This window comes from Protopterus annectens, chromosome 3.part1 (genome assembly GCF_019279795.1).
Source record: "Protopterus annectens isolate FY-2018-M chromosome 3.part1, PAN1.0, whole genome shotgun sequence".
NCBI lineage: Eukaryota > Metazoa > Chordata > Ceratodontiformes > Protopteridae > Protopterus > Protopterus annectens.
The window spans coordinates 976,358,749-976,381,112 of record NC_056732.1 but is presented as its reverse complement, the minus strand read 5'-3'; positions in this window follow the sequence as shown (position 1 = coordinate 976,381,112).

Sequence of the window (22,364 nt, the reverse complement as noted above, 5' to 3'; positions counted from 1 at the left end):
TGTGTTGAGGAGGGATGCAGAGTATATTGTGAAATAGATGCTAAGGATGAAGCCGCCAGATAACAGGAAAAGAGGAATGCCTAAGATGAGGTTTATGGCTGTGGTGGGAGAGGATATGCAGATGGATGGTGTGACAGCGCAAGATGCAGAGGGCAGGAAAAAATGGAAACAGATGAGCTACTGTGATGACCCCTAATGGGAGCATCCAAAAGGAGAAGAAGAAGACGTTGTAGCTCAACCCTTGTGGACTGTGAACACCATTACCATGCATCATTCCACAAGTATGTAACCTGTATAGAGGCTGCATCTGGACAGAGTGGTTGGATGAGTGGTGACTTCATATGTCAGCTTGTGTATGACACAGCCAGGGACACTGTCCAGTACCATTGCCACTGTGGTTTGGACTGTGATAAAGAGATGTTTTAACTAGAGTGTCTCTGAATCATCAGGTTTTGCATTCTTCAGGTCTGGAAATGTGGCCTTTGTGTAACGACAGGGTGGTGAAATCCACATTCAAACTGTCTGACAAGAAATTGGTAATGTGAGTCAGATAAGTGTACTTTGTGACCATTTACATTAACTGTGACCCGATCTGAGATTTCACCTGTAGATTATAAACAACACTAAAGAAAGCTTTAGTGTTGTCTTTGGAATCCTTGCCATTTTGTATTTTGAAGCTTGCCTTGTATGTTTAATGAGGGCTTGTGTTTTCCCAATGATACTGACCAGAGAGGTTATCCCTTCTTGGAATGTAACTCTTTTTTGGTACAATGTCACACCTTCTATTATATATTTAGTTTATCGCAGGGGTCCATGAGACTAATGCACTTTTACTGTATAAGTGAGAATTTCTTGTGTTTGTGATAGCACGGTCCATGCAACCCTTTAGGTGAACAGTGTGCATTACTAAAGGATTCTGCAGCTGGGACAGTGTTAACCTTAGCAATGCAAACCAATGACAGATAGCAACAACAGCATCACCCACAGCACAGTCTCAACCAGTGTCATACACACACATGCATACTCAAGTTCCAAAATGTGTGTTGTACAATGCATACTGGCCACCAATAGAAACTATGGAGTGTTAACACTGGCCAATACAGGGCATGTCACCCTGCCCATGTGTCTAATATGCATATACATGCAGACAGTGCACCTCCACCATGATCACAAATGGACACCTGCAAACGTGTGTTGCACACACCCCACACTTACTGTCCACTGTATAATGCATGCTGACACAACTACACACATCAGCCAAGTGCCACATGGGCAAACAAAACACAATTGGAATAAACACTGGTGAAAACAATACAACATTGCTAATTACAGCTTTAATGCATCATGCCTGCTCAGCTACACCTTCAAGGATTTCATTACACTTTACTGCTGGCAACATGCTACACATCCAACCATTGCTATACTTTATTAAAGTCACCCTGTGCATCAGCACTATGTTAGCCTGTTCCTGCATCAATGTTACAGATGACAGGAGGTAGCACAGGTTTCATCATATGCACAGAGTGTGTTGTTGGTTTGCCAGAGGCCTACACTGAGCCATACAATTAACATGTGTGTGTGAGTGCCATGAGTACTGTTATGGGCCAATGTTGATGTCATGTGTGCAGGTATGTGTTTGCCCTAGGTTTCTGGTTTATGTGTGTGTGTCTGCATGCACACAGTTCCACCATGTGGCTGCCATATATGGGGATTTGTGAGACAGCTACAGACTGTACCTGGCAGGCTTTACAGATCACCATCTCTGGCCATGGATATGGAAACTGTGCCTGGCAGGGGTGCTACAGACAGTATCAGGTACTAATCCAGATTGGGTACTATCCAAAGAGGTTGACATATGTCCACTGGATCCAGGTCCCTGCTGGGACTGGCCAGAGCCACGTGTACGTGGTCTGCTAGGACGGTCTATGGACAGCCCCCCCAACATTGCTGGGGCTGGTACTGGCACTACAGGAGCTGCTGTGACTTGCTGGACATCCACGGTGACCTCCAGCTGGTGATGTTGCTGGCATACATCCATGTCAATGTCTCAACAATCTCGCACTGTCCTGACACATGGACATGACATTGTGAGGGACATCCATTGTCTCACCCCAACGTCTATCAATGACCTCAGTGTAGTTACGTATGGCACCTGCTAGGTCACGGATACTGTCATTACAGAGGTGTAATGAGCCCTCTGTGCCCTTAGCCCCTGTCTGGAGTACCGCTCCATTCGTGTCTGTGCCTCCATGACAGCCTGGAACATGCATGTGGTAGAAAGAGGTGTGGCACGTCTGCCAGGGGCATGATGACCAGCAGTGCTCTGACGAGAACCCCTGTCCATCTGCCTATGTGGTACCGTTCCAGACATCTGGTTATGGCTGCTGTGTCCTGATACATGTGCCATACATACCACACTGTCCTGGCCAGTGCCAACCGTACACTGTCCCTCAGCTAAGGGCAATGGTGATGATGGATGTACAGGCAGTATGACTGTGTGCCTGGATGGGCTGGAGACTTGTGTACTGTTAATTGGTGGCCCAACAACAGACCCTGACAAACCTGCCTGTGCCTCAACACACACCTATCCTCATCATCACCACTGTCTGTCTCAGTGGCATCAGGTTCCCTGCTGTACTGAACCAGCCCCACCAAGCCACCTGTGAGAGGAAAACAGGAAACACACTTTAAGACCTGAACATGACTTCAGACCACATGCACACATACACACGTGCACATGTGCACATACATACATGTCATATGACCTAGCCACTCAATAGCATCACAAGACATATATGTGTCAGTTGTGCAAATGGTGATTGGTATGCATACTGTTTAGAGGTGCATATGTGTGCACACACACATCATTATGGTGTGTAGCAATGACAGCTATGTGCAGTACTGTGGTTACAATAACCGGATGGGGTATAGTACCATAGGCCATCATCATGAATCATCAGGTGGTCACTCAAGGCTACAAATATTTCACAAACCAGCACTAATCATGCTGTGCCGGAACTGTACTACCTTGGCTAAATTCACCATTTCACAACCAGTTGTTATGTGAGTTTGTAAGGAAGCCAATAAGAAGCATTCCCTGACATGAATGTGTAGTGTGTTGCAGAGTGTTTAAATGCCCCAGGATAGGCCTCTACCCCTCAGGTATATTATGTGTAATGTGTGGATGAGATTTTGGATACTGGAGTGTGTCTTTACAGAGGGTTTGGGAATCCTTTATGTGTAACATGTTAAAATGCTTTGTGTATGACATAGATGTGTATGTTATGTGCATGTTGAGTATCAACTGTGCCTATCCAATGGTCACTACAGTCTAGCCACATTTGTTTGAGATGGTCTGGGTATTGTATGTGTTTGAGGCAGCTAATCACATTAGTGAGATATGTGTGCTCTTACACCAAACATGCACAGCATGCATTATGGGTAGGTGTGTTACATGTGTACATGGCTTACACCTTAACTATGACATGCACTTTTTACTTACAATAATAAATGTAGAACACACTCACCAGCATCTGTCCACTTTCTTGATGTCACCCCAGAGGTACCTACATAGAGATGAGACAGTTTGTCAGTGGCCACAACTGTGTGTTTGCAATCTTACAGTACAAGAACAGTTTACATTTACAGGGCTACAGATTATGTTCCAAATGATCAGTATTGCACAACAACAGGCTCCACATCTTTGAACGACACACTTCACATCTCACATATGCATGATATACCAATATAGATAACAGTAGTCTACAGATATGCCATGTTACCTACATGCTCCATGTGTGTTTGCTGGGTGGCTCCAACCTCCATCATGGTGTATATCTGCTGATGTTGTTGTTGGGCAGGTGCCACCTGGCTCACGAGCAGCTCCTTCACTCTGGTGAGGGCGGGATGGATATTAACACCACCCTGTGTTGCAAGCTGCTGTATACGCACATCAGCGGCACGCTGACGGACACGTCTGAGAAGATCACTGCAGTGGTGGTGTACCTGCTCATATGTCTGGTTACGCAGGCCTACCTCATTGACCCTGTGGACAACATCTTGCCAAATTGCAGTACGCTCCTGCTGGTCCTGGCTGGTTCATGAGAACATGAGACAGTAGTGCTGAATCATACTGCTAGTAATGATATCGTCTTCAGCACTACTGTAACTCGAGTTCCTGTGGTGGGCCATGATCCCTGGAAAACTAAATACAAAAATATGTCTGAGCAAGTCATATGGCACATTTAATATTATACAGTACAGATATCACTGAACTGCCATATATAGCAACCTATAAGCTAACCGAGAGTGAATCACTGTAACTGCCACTTATCATTGCTTACCCCACAACTGCTTGAAAGTGCCATGCTCACTCTTTATCTAATGAACCATGTTCTGCATAGCAACAAAATAAAATCACTATATAAGACTATACAAGAGTACCTGGCACACTGTATGCAACACGATGCACCACCTAGCCACAGCAGATATACATCAAGCTGATATATGAAGAAATATATCATCCATCACAATCAGTGTAAGGTCCAGTAAATGTATTACTATTATACCACACAACTTGGTAATGCCAAACCCGTGGCCAAAATATGTGCACAATTGGGAATATAAGTCACATACTGCTGTAGTACACTATGAATGTTGCTAGATACAGTTATATGTATTACCACACATATGTCAAAGGACATGTTACAGACATACCCACACACACATCAGACATAATTACAGGACACAAAGGTATGATAACCCAGATAAGCTTTCAGTGTGTACTATACAGTACTGTGTGTCAGTACTTACACAACCTTAATCTTGAGAAATGTAATCTGTGATGAATACAGGGACCACACAAAACAGTGGATGCAAGCAATGTGGACATACACCATACTTTGCTGTACAGGCCCAGAGCTTCAGTTAGTACTACAGTACACACAGGATTTGCATTCAACATCGGTACCAATCAATAATCATAGATGTAGTGCTTTAGCCTCCAATGACACACCCTAGTTAAAACCAAGGAACTTAATCACACTGTATGCAATAGCACTTGTTCTGCCTAGCAACAGAATGCACAGCTTTTGCTAGGATCAAAGCAAGGACCCATAATACCATAACATAAACAGTTTCCCACTAAGCTATCCCACAGATACATATCTTTGATGTATTCACAAACATATTGACCATCACAGTCAGTCAACAGTACAGAGAATCTATTGCAACAAGTAGATGTAGGTGTGTATGAGTATATATATATATATATATATATATATATATATATATATATATATATATATATATATATATATAAACATATATATGTATATATACATATACACAACCATTTGTCTACATATACATATATATGTAGGCACATATACATTTCATCTTTCATAGTGAGAATATCAATTATACAAAGGATGTAAGGTGTACAGTAATGTAATAAAATCGCACAGTCTTGGGATAAATGCATTGAAAGTGTTCACAGGCCAGGTAGCTTTAGCAGGCCTTACTAGCTTCAACATTGCAAACTGAACAAACCACCCACAGTGTTTAATCACCACATGTCATATACCAGCACTGTATGCTGTCTTGTTTGTCACGCACTAAAACCTACATACAAATATGCGCATACTAACCTTCACCAACATATATATATATATATATATATATATATATATATATATATCCCCTTCGCAAACAGTTGCAATATGTCCCTTGCTCTATGCACATATACAGATGTGAATATATATGACACATATATATTTCTCTGTATGTGTGTGGCATACACACACATTGTCCACACTGCTGTAAGTCCCTGGATCTCACAGCTGAACTGTTGGGCTTTGCTGCAACACAAACAGGTGTCACATATGAACACAGACTAACATTGGGGGGTATATATGGCAACAGATGCTAGATAAGCATACTAGACTGCTACAGCAGTTGCCAATGCTAAGCTACACTTTAATATGACTATCATGCATGTGTTGTTCTATCACACCCATGTTTATATAATGTCAGCGCTAATCCCCCCAACAGCCATTGGCCACACTACTGTACAGAACACAGATAACATGGATCAGATCTTTGACATTTAATGCTGAGCTACACTTTTCACAGGTATGTCCCACTGCCCACAGGTACACACAGTATTGTCCATAGCAGTAGTTAAGCAGAACATCTGTGCATAAAGAAGTACTGCTGCCACATATGAATGTTTCACATTATGTAGACTATTCTTCAATAACATCTATTACATGCCAGTAAATACATATGCGTCACATACCTTTCCTTTGTATAATTTGGTAATATTTCTTTTTCCTTTTCTCTGTCTCTCTCTCTGTCTCTCTCTCTCTCTGTCAGTCTCTGCAATAGAGTGATTAAGTTTGTTGGCAGAGATTGCAGCCTGCTTTTGTAGGAATTTGCACATGAGCATGTGATGACCTCTGCACCAATTAGTGGCCACCATTTGCTAATTGCATGCAGCCTGCTGTGTAGTAAATGCAGTAATCACTGTCATAACAACCCAGTACTATAAATTGCTGACTCATGTAGGCATGGCCCTTTCAGCTTTCCAAGATGGAGATCATCCTTGTTTGGTGTGGACATCCTTGTTTAAGACAGAAGGTTGGTATAGTTCTTATATCAGAAGCCAGGGGTGTAGCCAGAGATTTACATTGTGTACTCAGACCTAATGTTGCTGCTTCCAGTACCCACTTGTCAGTGTAGAAATGTACTCTCCCCTCAAAATGCTACCCCAAGATACATGGAGAGATGTACTTTCTTTTCAACTGTTACAATTAACTGCCATACAAAGCTAGTTATAGAGATGTATTCCTCTGGCACAAGAATTGTTTGTGAAGTGCTATACTGTGAATATTCATTTACTCAGTTCTAAACAGTTTGTGCTTTTTTAGTGTTGACATTAGCACAAGCTGCTCAGAAAAACTGGACACATTTCAGTACTGTGAGTATGCTTACCTACATCCTTAGTAGACCCTGCACACACAGGTATATTCTACATTTGGGTAGGGTTGCAGAAGTACAGAGAGCGTAAGTAGAATTGTGTGGATTTTATCTTGCTGGACTTACAGGGTTGCTGTGTACATGTTAGTTTATCAAGGCAAGTAGTCTGTCTGCGTAACTCCCAACTGTGGACCTATTCACATGATAGCCAGAGAATAGCCTGTTATTTTTTGTCTGTGCACCACACAGGTCTTTTTAGCAATAGAACAATGGCATTCTTACAGTTAGTTGCTACCAGTACATGGCTTCATCCATTTGTATTTCAGTGTTGTATTCCTACATAAGGGTATGCTTCCGAAACACCTTCCGAAGATATTTGCACAGTGTGTAACAGCAGAAAGGCTAATATGCCTCTGTGTTTCTGCCGCTGCCAGACCTCTCAACCAATCAGATACATATTTGAACAGACTCAGGGAAAAGTCAAGAAAATGTCAGGGACAATCAGGGACACCTTTAAAATATTAGTGCCATTAAGTTGAGACATTGAGAGAATCAGAGCATATGGATTAATACACCTTTTCTGAAGTAAAAGAAGTGTCTAACTCTTAATTATTGCCATTATTCATTAAGTGTAATTCACCACCTTTCTGGCCAAAGTCAGTAGTTTTAGGAGGGAATCAGAGGGACAGAGCTAAAATTTGTGTCAAAATCAGGGACATCCCTGAAAACTAGGGACAGTTGGGAGGTATGGCCTCTGCCCTAAACAGATATGCCAGTGTTTGTCCTGCTGTGATACGGTGTGGGGTTGTAAAGTGATGGTGTAACATTATTTCCTGTTAGAGTGGCTACTTCTCTTATCACAGTCATGTAATGTAATCCCACAACAACTGTTGGTCAACATCCACAGAACAAGTTGTGTGGTATGGTATTCCTAATTTTCCTTTACATTCACTCATTCTGATGCATGATATAATTATTTAAGCACCAACTTAATGTATATCTAGTGTGGCTTAGTGGTACTTCATGTTGTGTAGTGTGTGCAAGGTCCGGGGTTCTAGACTTACAGAGGTGTTTTATTTTGTTCCTGAGCAGAACAAAGGCCCTCACATACAGCATGACTAAGGCACTTTTAAGCAGTTGTAAGTGGGTTTGCGCATTGCTGCACATTGCTTAGGCAAGCACAAACCCACGCAAACCCGCTCACTACTGCTTAATAGTGCTTACTCCCGCTCACCCCCCACACTAATTTCTTTGAATGAAAAGAACAATGGGGAGATAGGAAAGTGGTGAAAAAGGGGCACAAAGAGGGAAAGACAGTATGGAAAATAGATCGGGATGTGCAGGACGGGTGTAGGGAAGTTCCATAGTTGCCCATTTCTGCGACAGCTGTGCATATGCAATACATTTGGAGGTAGATATGAACCCTTCAACCCCTGAGAGAGGGGTGAGGACAACAAAGTATGTTGTAATGCCAGTTAAATAACATTTCATGTCCAGTGGACAAGTGTGCAAAATGGGCAGCTATGTATAGGGTGTAATTTTTTTTTTGGGAGCAGATTGCCCTTTTTTTTCAGGTGAGAGTGGAATGTGGGGTAGGGGAAGTAGGTATATTTGGGGAGGTAGGCTGGGGAGGTAAACAGACAAGACAAACAAGACGCATACAGGGGCAGTATATGACACATGTGGTGGGTGAACACCTTTGACGGGGAGGGATGTTTGGTAATTGCAAGCCCATGAGCCCCCAGATGGAAACAGTGGAACTGAGGTCCCCACCCATGGGCAGTCACCACTGCACCTTCACGGCCCAGAGGGTGGTTGTGCTGGGGGCTGTGTAGGAGGGGCAGGCTGACCCGGGAGTTGCGCCACTTGGGTCTCAAGCTAGCATAGAGGTTCTGCAACAGAGTGTTCAATCTCTCTATGCACCACAGCCTGGACCGTTTGAAGGGTGATAGGTGCCCCTCTGTCCACGCTTGCATGGGGAGGCTGAGCCCCATCCCCTGCAGCGCTTCCACCCAAAGGTGGCACATTGCCAGTGGAGGAGGAGGAGGTCCCAGGCTGGGCACCAGATCTGCTGGTGCCAGGTGCCATGGCCAGCTGAGTTGGGACAGGTGGGTCCACTGGGACTGGCCTTCCCATACGAACTATGTTTTGGAGAGTTTAATAAAGATATGGGTTAGTAACAGTCAACAGCATTCCCAATTAGTTATAACAGCATGCAGAAGTATTCCCTTTAAACCAACACACCAGATTTTCAACAGTTGAAAAGCAAGCATAACACATGCATATATAGAACAATATTGGACATTACAACAGCATGCAGGTTGAATTGATGGCAACAGGCCACCAATATTGTGGTATTTTAACAGGGCACATGCATAGAAATAAATGCAAATATTTATAAACCAATAGGACATATGTCCCAACAAATGTTTTGAGATTAGGCATACCAACTGAGGTGTGGAATTGCATTTTTTATGCACATGCAGTAGGGTGGGAAAAGATAGCTCAATTAACAACTTATATATCCTTCTAGTTTTCACTACATTCTTATTAACTGCAGTTATATGTCCCTTACATGTATTATTACTCTACCCAATGTCCTTATATTGTGCAATTGGATTTTGCTAGATCATTATATACATGAGCTGTATCTTACATACAAACTGTCCAAGATGCAGATGTTACTGCAACATATTTTGAGAGTTGCTCACACACACTACTGCTAAGATGGTACACTGACAGATCTACTTTCATATAATTATCTAGATATGTTCAGGTGAAAGTATCATTTATATGTTAACAGCTCCCTACATTTCTGGCAGCACACTGACATTTCTGAATCATACATTTATTAAAGGATTATCACACATTTATTTATTGGGTTAAAAGACTTTTTGAAGGCTCTCTCATTTATTTTATGTAACAGTACATGCAGAATAATTACTAACCTGCCTCATGACACAGCCTTTGCAGCCTATCTTCATTGGCTTGCTGGTTCATAGCCTGGACACCTGCAGCTGTGAAGTAAATGCAGTAATATTGAGACATACCTATCCATAGTATAGACAAGCATAGCAATTCTTAACTACTTAATACAATGGCTACTTTCTCAGTACTGGGGTACTAGGCATCATATGGGATTCCTGGATCCACTGGTCCAGTTGATCCTCCCTACGTCACTTCAGGTCAGAATAATGGTGCCTGACCTGCTCACCAGTCCAAGGAACACTAGTGGCACTGGTAAGATCACGGGCAAGACTGTTCCAGGCCTCCGTTTTATATTGGGTACCCTGGTACTGGCCCCACAGGAGTCTTTCCTCATGATTGTGGACAAGAAGCCAAACCATTACTTTGGACTCCTGGATGCCCCAGTGTTGAGCTCCAAATCGAGTGCCTTCACTAACACCAGCCATGCTGACTGCAGAAGGAAGTTACAACCAGTTATAGCAAGTATTCCCACCTGTGGAGCTTAAATATGCACTTATTTGTGATTGGCCAGTTTTGGAAAAACTCAGCTGTAGGCACGCCTGCTTAGCTGATGTTGGCAATATTTAAAATTCCTTTGATAGGTATGTGTCTGTTGAAAGTGCATGTTTGTGAAATGCTGTCATGGCTTATTGGTTAAATACTATGACTATAGTGCACAGTATCCAGAGTTCAAGCCCTGTCACTGCTTTTTATTTTCCTGCTGGGCAGACCTGACTGGTTAAGGTACAGTAATGCAGGTGTGAGTGTGTTTAACTGACTTTGCTCAACTTTGCCCGACTTTGCCCAACGTTGCTCAACGTTGCTTGATGTTGCTCGACGTTGCTCGATGTTGCCCGATGTTGCGCTGGTTAGCGCAGTGCGCAGCTATGCACAAATACGTTGCGGTTGCGCTAGTTAGCGCGGTGCACCGCTACATGCAATTGTATTTAAATATGCTCAACAATGGTAAAATGTGCTTAGCAGTGCTTTATATTGCTTAAAATAGGGCACTCCTGCCTCAAAATGCATAACCATTTCACATTCATATATATATATATATATATATATATATATATATATATATATATATATATATATATATATATATATATATATATATATATATATATATATATATATATATATATATATATATATATATATATATATATATATATATATATATATATATATATATATATATACATATATATAAAATTCGTTCACTACTACATTTAACATTTCAATGCTTTTTATAAAACTTATACATAAAAAATGTCAGGAAATATTTTTGTATACAGATTTCCCACAGAAAATGGAACGTGCCGTAGTGGAACTCGAACCGGGAATGCTTCCTCTTTGTGCGAAGGCTCTAACCACTACGCTATCGCTATTTTGCTTAATTTGCATATATTTTTCTTATTATCCTCTTCTGGTGTCTAAGCTGCTAACTGTAGCTAAGCAATGGGCAAACCCGCACAAATACGGGCAGCTATATCGGAAGAAAAAAAAATCTTTTTATTTTTAATTTTGTAAGTTGTTTAACATATGGGGGAGTGTAGTGTTACATTGTACACATGTGAGCGGACTCGCTCATGTAACTTGAAATTGCTGCGTTTCTTCATTGCAGGGGCGTGGATTTTTGGACTGCTCGGCAGTCTGACATGCCCCCTACACTCGTCCACGCTCCATGTAAGCTTTAGAGTTGAGTCAGCGCGCCCTCATTAATATGCATGGCGCGCTGCCATCATACTCTTACACTGGCGCTTCCGTGTAAGACTAATCTAGTCTTACACGGAAGATTAGTAAATCCGTGGTAGAGTCTAAACCAATTGTACTAGAAGTAGTGAATATAGTAACAGCGATAAATGAACTGGAAGTGAGCACTTTTTGTAAAGGGTAGGAGCAAATAACAGAAAAAATGGGACTAGTGGGAATAATACATGCAGAATAATGTTTTGGATGAGGAATGAGGTTTAAGAGAAGGCAGGAACTAAATGAGCTATGTGATGTTTGACTGACAATGACTGTATAGATTATAAGTGATGTATAAAAATATGACAACATAATTCTTACCATTTATATAAATGTATGATTGCCTATGTCATAAGTGATAATTTAATAAAGATGTTTCTTGTTTAAAAAAGAGATGAATTGCTTGCTGGATGTGTTTGTATTGATACTTTTATACCTCAAGTAGACTCTAAATATTTTTTCTCAGGTAGATGGCAAATGTTGGAGATATAATGGATAAAAAAGGTACCCAGAGCATATGTCCTCTGAGTGTAATGAGTTGTCAGACTTTAAAGATTCCTTACAGAGTACTGTACCGGGAATACGAAGCAAGTAAATGAGTATAATTCTGGAAATGATTTATTTGAGCTGGGATACGGGATCTGAATTGCCTAAACATGTGGCCTTGTTAAGTTTAATTCTGCAGGCTGTCAAAAAAGCAATTACTAGAAACTGAAAATCAAAATCTAAACCAATTATATCTGAAGTACTGAATATTGCAACAGAAAAAAGAACAGGGTGTGGGATTTCTGGAAAAAAGTGAGAGTAAATGGAACAATGCATGCAGAAAAAAATGTTTTGGAAGAGGGAGGAGGTTTAAGAGAAGGTTGGAATTGAGCAAGTTTTGTAATATTGCTTTGATTATATGATTTATATTAATTTATGTGATGCATAACATTTGTACATGCAGACTCATTAATATGGTTTGATTACTTCTATATAAATGCAAGACTATGTATGTCACAAATGATAATTCAGTAAAGATGTTAAAAAAAGACATAGGTTGACATACAGAAGGAGTTCCATTTACAGATGCTCAATTTTTAATATGGGGTTACAGGAGAATTTGAGAGGAGAATATCAGAAGATGTAGTCTGCCTGGACTTCAGCAAGGCCTTTAATAATATCCTACAGAGGAAGCTGATAGGAAAACTGGTTGGATTGAGGTAGGACCAAGACTGAGGCACTGGATATCTGCATAGATGAATGATAGGACACATAGGGTTGTGGTAAGAGGGGTAATGGCATGGATTAAATAAATGATTGTAGGGTACCACAGGGGTCTGTGCTGTCTCCAGTACTTTTCAATTTCTTTGTCTTGGATATTTCTGAGGGAACAGAGTACACAATTACCCTCTTTGCTGATGACACAAAAATAAGAGCAGCAATGGAGGATGGAGGAAGAGTCTTGCAAAGGATTTGGGAAGGCTAACAGGTGGGCATAAAGGTGGCAGTGGAAGTTCAGTGCAAACAAATTCAAACTACTGCTTCTGGGCCACAACAATCCTGGAGTAAAATAGCAGCTTGGAGGACTGGAATGGATGGCAACAGATCAGGAAAAGAATATGGGGTGTTAATCACACCTGGACCAGACCAGAAGGAGCAGAGTGAGAGAGCAGTGGAAGCCGCAAATAGGATATTGGGGTGTATCCTCAAGGGTGATAGAGTTCAGATGGAAATAGGTAATACTTCCACTCTACAGGGCCTTGATCAGACCACATCTTGAGCACTGCAGGCCATATAGGTAAATGGGCATCATTGCTGCCAGAAGGAATTCATTGGAAGGGTACCAGGATGATCCATAGAAGGGAGGGGAAGGAATATAATCATAGGCTGGAGGAGCTAGAGCTCTTCTCACTTGAAACCAGAGGGGACTGGAGCTGCGTTGGTGTTCAAAATCATGTCAGAGAGATGGAAAGGGTTCATTCTGAACAGGAAGGACAGAGGCAGAAGGAGGAAGCCCCAGCTCTCCATATTTTTATTTATTTATTTCACATAGATAGTTGTAGACCCATGGAATCAAATACCAGAATGAGTGTTAGAGAGAGAATCTACAAAAGAATTCATGTGGGGATGGGGCAAATAGAATAGGGGTAAGTGGGAAACTTGGGATGGGGGATGTAGAATGTTAAATACTATTATGACCTATTGTTTTATATCATCAGACAGATGTAATATACTGTAATAAGGAAAGTTTATAGAAATTGTTGTGCCTCTGAGTGTCTGTCTTTCATAGGTTTATAGGTTCATAGGTAGGTACTAGGCTATCGGCCCAAGGGCCTACATAAGCCTAGCCAAAAGGGTTTCCTGGCTTACGCCACCCAAGAAAGTTATTTTCCTGTGCTACTGTCGAGCAGAGACACAGAAGTGATCCCTGGGATGTACTTCCTATTTCCCATCCACTCATCAAGATTTTTCTTGAAGAGTACTAATGAAGAACTTTGCTTGACATAGATGGGTAGCCTGTTCCAGAGTATGGGAAGTCTCTGGGACAGGAATCTATCCCTCCAGCATGTCCTGTTTATTGTGGTGACAAAGTTTAAGTCCCTAGAGTGTGTAGCTCAGAGGGATTGGGATTTCATTAGATGTAGCATGTCCAGCAGCTCTGGGTTTGATATAGCTTTATATGTTAGGCAGAGATCACCTTGGAGTAGGTGATATGCTATGGATTAAAGCTGGAGTTTTTTGAGATGGTCAGTGTAGGGCATTTGTTTGAGGCCAATATTCCTCTTTGTGAGGTACTTCTGTGGCCTTTCCAGCTGCTGCAGATGTCTTGTGAGGTGCATTCCAAAAGGGACATTATACTCTATAATGGGTCTAATGAGTGTGGAGTAGAGGGGAACAATGACCTCTTTTTTCCTGGATGAGAACCCTTTTATGATGAGGTGTGCCACATAGAAGGACTTCCTGACTACTGTGGCAATGTGACTATCAAAGGAGAGACTACTGTCCACCTGGGTCCCAAGGTTTCTTATCACACATTCGGTGTTAAGTAGATTGCTGCCTATGTGGTAGTTCATGGGCACAGAGTTTTTACCAAAGGGGATGACACTGCACTTTTTGGCATTGAGCTTAAGGCCATGACTCTGACACCAGGCATCTGTCTCAGCGAGGCCCTTCTGTAGGATGGGGGACTTGACTATGGCTTCTAGTTTGCAGTCATCTGCAAACTTCATTAGCCAGTGGCCTTCTGCGTTAGCCTGTACTTCAGAGAAGTAGATACCAAACAGGAGAGGTCCCAGGACTGAACCCTGTGGTACTCCACTTGTCACTGGTTTGAGGTCAGATTTGGAGTCTGCAACTTTTACAGTGTGGGTTCTGTCAGTGAGCCAGTTCGCAACCCGTCTTGTGACATAGGGATTTATACCTAGTTTAGTGAATTTAGATATAATTCCAGAATGGGGGATGGTGTCGAAATTCAGACAATGTGTCACTGTTATTTTAGTTTTGTACCAGACTTTCATTTGTCGCCTCACAGTTAGACGTTGCCCGTTCGATTCTCAGTTAAAGCGTCTACTGTGTGACGACATGCGTGAATGGGCGTTCCTTCGTTGAAGGTTGTGCGTTAGGCCCGGCAAGCCAGCATGTAAAACTCTACTGCCAATCATTAGCGGACCGGAGTTCCGCTGTGGCGACCCCTAACCGGGAAAAGCCGAAAGACACACACACACACACACCAGACTTTCATTTCAGATAATCTTAACTGAACTGATTAAATAAACTACAGAGTTGCTAATTCGTTAACCTCAAGGAGGTATACTCAGTTTTGTTTTACTAGTTCCAGTTTCAACTAGCCAGCATTCTAGAGCATGACTTTCAGAGTAATATGCATGCTTCATTCATTATCTCTGGATTGTCACCTGTGCTTATCTTTGCATGTGTCATTCAATAGCAGAAATCTGTGAATAAAACGCTATTACATAACAGCTCCAGTCTTCATTTATTTATTCTGTGAATGATACTAAGGCATATACATAACAAACGTCAGTGAGGCCCCTGCTCATGTTTGCAGACACAAAATATGTTTGGAATGCAGTAGAAGTTAGTGAAAAAGATGGAAAAAACAACATTATACACGGAAAAGAGCCTCATTATTAACAAAATGGGACACAAGATGATTGTGTAAGTAATGTATCAATATATGGAGACAGAACTGATTGTTTATAATAAAGACATTTTTAGAAACATTTTATAAAACAACTTACATTGATTCTGGGCAAAAACAAATGCCTTTTATGCGTGTATAGTTATGTTTTTGAATACCAGTGCACATGTACTTCTACAAGGCATGGTTTTGGATTTAAAAGTAAAGAAGTATTTAAATGGTAAATATTGCAATGATCTGTATACCTGAATGTTTGTGTGTTAGTAAAAGATCTGCTTGTCAAGTGACTTATTAATAAATATGTAGCGCATGGAGCCTGGTGATTATGCTCCAATAAATGTAAAAAGACAAATTAGTTAAGCGCTACTATAGCGCAAGACCCGATCTTAGCAAATGTTAAACACCCTCTGCTTAACTTGTTTAGGTCAGGTCTTGAAGTAGGCAGTCAAATCTGCCATTACTGACTAGCAAAGACAGTGGCAGAATAAAAAGCGCATTTGTTTCTGCCTGCTGTCTGTACCGGTAATGTGTCCCTGACTTCCTGATATTCTAGCTACTTTCTCAGTTTATAAGAGGATGTGTGTTCATCTGCATTGTCTAAAGGATATGAAGTTATGTGTTCTTGACATGGACGCAAAATTTCACCTCCTGAACTTTGCTTTTGAGGTGAGTTTCGTGGCATCCATGTTTCAAACGTATAATAAGCAGGTTATGGTCAGTGATCTGATCATAATCCTATGTGTAGTAACAAATTTTGTAGTAATTCAAGTAAGTTAGTGGTAATATACAATAATGTTTGCATGAAAATGGTTCAAGTTGATGACTGAATTTTAAGATGAAAGAACAGAATGAATTTTTGGAATATAATGAAAGGTTCCAACAAAATAATGCATTTCTTGCACATTATTAATCACACCTCTCAACTCTCCAGAATTTTGCAGAATGTCCAGGATTTTGCTTCATAAGTTTTGTCTATTCCTTATAAAATGTGTATTTTTTATGGCAAATGATTGAGGATTAAAGACACTAAATAGTGACAGGCACTTAAGTTGCAGACTTCATATTTTTCAGAAATGCATGTTAATGTAAAATATGATCTGATGTTGTTAATCTTCATTCATTCCTTACTGATGGGTTATCGGTTCCACCCTCAGAACTGAGCCAGCCTCATACCAAGTGCGTGTCAGCCAAAAACTCTTGAGCCAAGATCCTACCCAGAATGCTCTGCTCCCTGTTACCTCAGATTTCGTTTGCCGCATTGCTGTACAGCCATATCAAGCCACTCTAAGTGAACAATTTTGTTTTAAAAGTTTCTATATTGTTAGTGTTTAAAAAGTTTTCAATCACTTACTTCTCTATACTCCTACCCTATTGCAACTTAAGACTCTCTCCCTATAGTTTTTCTTCCCCTTTATTTCCCTTTTCTTACTTTTTGAGATAATTCTTCATTACCATCATTGGTAATCCTTCTTTTCTCTCTCTTTTTACCCTTCTGGGTAGCTTTCTTAATTCCTTGGTACTGTTGTTTTTCTCCATATCATTATGTCAGACAAGAAAAGTAGTGTTGGTTTCAAACAATGTACACAATGTGGCCGTAAGTTACTGCTTTCTGATGGCCTTGATTTATGTGTCTATTCCTTGAATGTCTCCCACCTTTCAGTGAATCCCCCATGTGGGATTTGTAGAAAATTTTTGACCAGGACTCTCAGTGAAAGGAAGAACAAGTTAATCCTGAAAGGTCTCCTAAAAACTCCTCTCTGTGAGGCTATCTCTGGGTCAGAGGGCTCACCCCCTCCAGCTAAACCCCATAAGAGGTGTTCTTCTTCTTCCCCCTCGAGGTTGCTCACTTCATCTCCCTCTGGAGATCGCAAGGAGTCGACTCACAAAAAGGTAAAGATTTTGAGCCCAGGGCTGCAATCTGTGGCCCTTTCGGCCCCAGCCTTGGCACCACCCCAGTTGATTCTTGCTCCAGCTATGTCTTCTTTATCGCCACTGGCACCAGATTTTCCAGCGCAGAAGCTTATGGCTCCGACAGTTTTGTCACAGCCTTTATTGGCACTGTCTCTGCAGTTACAGTCTCCTTCGGCACCATTGGTGCAAACTCCTTTGGCCCCGAGTTTGACGATACTGTCCTCTACGGTGCAGACACCTTCAACACCAACATGCTCTTCGGTGCAGTCCTTTTCGTCACTGTCATTATCAGTGCAAACACCTTCCTCGAAAGCACCATAGTCATCAGTGCAGACATTTGTCACACTGCCCTTTACAGTGCAGATACCTTTGACTTCTATGGCGCTGCCTTCACTGGCACAGATAACCTCAACACCATTCTTCTCGATGCACACACCCTCAGTTCTGGGCTCTGCACCAGACAAACTAGCAAGGACTAAGTATTCTCCTTCGTTGGATCTGTTTGTTGGAAGGAAGCCAATATAGCCCTTTTCTAGAAAGGCCAGAATTGCTTTCACATTTCTCTATGAGGTCAACCAGGAGCCTCTCAGGACAAGATGTGTTGCAGCTTGTCGACCATTTGCTTGTGGCCAGGGGTCTCTCTCAACCATATAAAGCTATGTTCCCTCTTCCAGGTGACCGTATTTCTCCACAGACTCCAACATATACTCCTCCTTCGACTTCGATGGAAGCATCAAAGCCCCTTCCTCTGACAGCAGCTTCCTTTCCTTTGACCTCAATAGTGGACCTCATTTTGGAGTCATCCTTGTGGCTCTCGGTGCACTGGGCATCAGCATCTTCTCAGGCTAGTGGCTGTGCAGTGGGGGAAGGCATTCTTGGTTCCATGCCAATTTTTTCTATGGCACCTTCCAGGAATCCTCCTTCCCTCATGCTGCACAGTCCTCTTGAGACTCCTGGTCTGGGGGTCAGCTCGTCAGAGTGGGGTGTGACCCCGGTTCCAAGGTTGTCATGCTCAGTTCCAGGCTCCCATTTATCTTAGGGTGGTCTGGCCTTCCAGGCCATGGAGAGGGCGCTTGCCTCCGCTGACAAACCCTCTATGTCGGAGACCCCCCCCTCTGTACCACAACTGTTGCAAGCCACAACCACCAGGCACCGGGCACAAGGGCCACAGGTTTCTCCCCCTCAGGGACCCCCTCTTTGCAATCTTCTCCAGAGCTCCCCACTGAGGAAGTCCCTTGCAAGGTTTCATGCAAGAGGAAGCACATGGACTTCACTGAGGAGTCTTTGACCAAAGATAGGACTTTGATGACAGGGAAGGGTCCCCATGGTCACCCTCTGATGAGGTATCCTTTGGTGACATCCTCAAGATCCTAAGACAAAGGGGTGATTGGAAGTGCTCCAACCCTTCCTCAGAGGAATCTGTATTCCTGCAGGCCTTTTGTGCCCAGCCCCTTTCTTCCTCGTTACCCTACCAGCTGATGAGCTTGTCTAGCTCATTGTCCAGTGTACATGGAAGGCTCCTGACAACCTGCTATACCAGAAGCCTGACAAGATCTTATCTCCCCAGAGGAGCATCCCATTGGTCAAAAGTTCTTTCAGTAGAGGCCATGGTGGTGGTGGCTGCAACAAAGACTTGGCAGAAGAGAGCCAGACTGTCCATCTGCCCAACAAGGAGTCCCGGGTGATAGACTCAGGAAGCATGTATTTGCTTCATCGACCTTCACGTAAGTTCCTTGAACTACTTGGCACACTTTACAAGGCTCCAGAGGGACCTTATCAACCAACTCTCTAAAACCTTGGCAGGAGCTGTTTCTGATGAGGTCCATGACAATGTAGCTTCTCAGATAGCGACCCTAGAATCCATAGCCAACTCTTCCATGTGCCTCATTTCACACGCAATGGAAGGAGTGTCTAGAGCGGCATGCACAGGTATTATCACAAGATGACATGCCTGGATGTGCCTTTGTGACTTTGCGGACTCATTTAAGGCTTCCTTTATGAACACCTCCATTGAGGTCACTTCATTGTTTGGCCCTAAGGTTAAAGATATGCCTGCAAGGTGCAAACAAGACGGCAAGATCCTATCTGCCGTTGGTGTCCGACACTCCACTCCTCAATGATTCTACTCCAGAAATCTGAGGAGCGGGAAGACATGGCACAGAAAATCACAGGGTTCTTTCCATGATGCATGTGCCGAGTTCTCCCCTAGAGGCAGAGGAAAGAACTCCAATGGAAGACGGGAGGTCTGCGAAACCGTGGTTCCAGAGATTCTTTCTCTGGGCAACCCTAGCAGTGCTCCTGAAACATTGCCCAACTGCTCACCTCTGGAAAGCGGTCGGGGGTCATTTATCCTTGTACCCCACTGCCTGGCAAAACATAACCACCGATTCTTGGGTACAACGAATAAAATCCAGAGGCTATCACATCCCCTTCCATCTCTGTCCTAACTTATCCAGAAATGTAGTCCAACAAAACAAGACTGGAATGCAGGAATACCAAAGAAACAAACAAACGTAGGCAGAAAACAATTTAATATATCACAGCAAAGCTTTCAGGTGAAACGCTTCTTCAATACTAACAATCATTGAAACAAAAGCAGCTTGTTTTAAATAGAGCAAAAACAGTCACATGATAGCAGCCAAAATCACATGACCGACAAGCACAATATAATATAACATATATACAAAATGCAAAATATTTAAAATAGCTTAACACGCTGAATTTTACTTAAAACAGGCTTTAGGCTAACAGTAGAATTTAATCCAGGTGAAGAATTCGCTGCTAGTCTTAAAATCCATTCATATTCCTTAATATCTAAAACATTATCAATATCACCACCCCTACTATGAGGTTTAACTAAATCTAGGCATCTAAATTTAAAGCAATGCGTATTCCCATGTGTTTTAATATGCTTGAAAAGAGCATTATTCTCAACCTCCTTTCTAACCTCTGACTTATGCTCAGTTATTCAGTCTTTAAGTTTACGTGTGGTCTTGCCCACATAGAGATGCTGAACAGGCATTACAAGTAGCCAAATACACCACATTTACACTGTTACAGAATGCTACTGATTTAAAGTAAAACTCTTCTAAAGTAACAGGATGAATACATGCATAATTAGGGGTAGCAGCAATGTCTATGCAACAAGAACAGCTCATACATTTAAAAGTACCAATACGATCAGAGAAAGCATTCAGCTTTAAGCCAAAATTAAAATCTTTATAACATAATAAGCTTTTAATACTTCTCATATTCCTATATGAGTAGTAAGGCTTTTCACCTAAAATTCGCCTAACCTCTGGACAGGCCATCAACACAGGCCAGTATTTGGCTATGATATATTTAACCTAACCTGTTCTACTACTAAAATTCATAACATATCTAGTTCTAACTATATTTCTAATGTTAGATCCTGATGTAATGATCACATGATCATTCATACACGCTGCCTGTCCTAAGGTAAAGGTTTATATGTAGTATCCCTATTAAGTATTACCATTCTCTTCAATTCTTCCAATATATCCAAGTCATAGCCATTCTTAACAAACTCATTGAACATTTCATCTAACTGTATATAAAATACAGAGTCGATTGTATTTAACCTACTGACTCGTGAAAATTGAGCTTTAACAATTCCTTTAAAACATAGTGCATGCATACTATTATAATGTAAGTATCTACTAGTATGCACATCCTTCTTGTGAATAGCAGTTTGTAAAGTACCCTCTTCTTTATATACCTTAACATCAAGGAAAATTGCTTCATGTTCAGATATAATCTCCTTAAAAACCAAGAAGCTCGTACTACTGTTTAAATATACTATAAAATCTTGCAGATCAGGCGTGATCCCTTCCAAACCATAAAGCAATCGTCCACAAACCTCTGGTACAAGCAAATATTACTGTTCAAAAATTTTACACCATCATGTATAAACTCTAATTCCGATTGATACAAGACTAGGTTAGCATATGTATTAGCTGTAGAAACAAAGTTGATCAAACATAAATACATTGTTGCTCAAAACTAAGTCTAATAATGCACATATATTTTGAACATCACCTGTAGGTATATCTATTTTCTTACTCAGAAACTGTCTGATAGCCTCAATGCCATACTCATTTGGTATGACAGTAAAAAGAGAATTTATATCTAAGGTTACAAATAAATAACCTGAATCGAGTTTGTTACGTAGACTGTTATACCAAATTGAAGTTTGCTTAAAATCACCTGTGTCCTTTAAGATATTAGGACACTCCAATAATAAGGTACAAACGCTTTTGTAGATAAACAGATATCGGTTCAGCTATCCACCCACCCCAGAGACAATGGGCCTCATGGGTGGGTTATCTAAACATTTATGAATTTTTGGTAACCCATATAATAAGGGAATAGTGGGACAGGGTACTGTAAAAAAGTGAAACAAATCTAAATCTATCTCACCATTAGTTTGTAGCTCATATATATACATATTGACATTACTAATGCATTTCTTAGCATCATTATATGATATTCTTCTAAAAGCATTCTCATCTTGAAGAAAATTGAGCATAGATGTTTTCTTTGGGTAGTAAAGATCTGACTTAAGATCTGCTTGTCAAGTGACTTATTA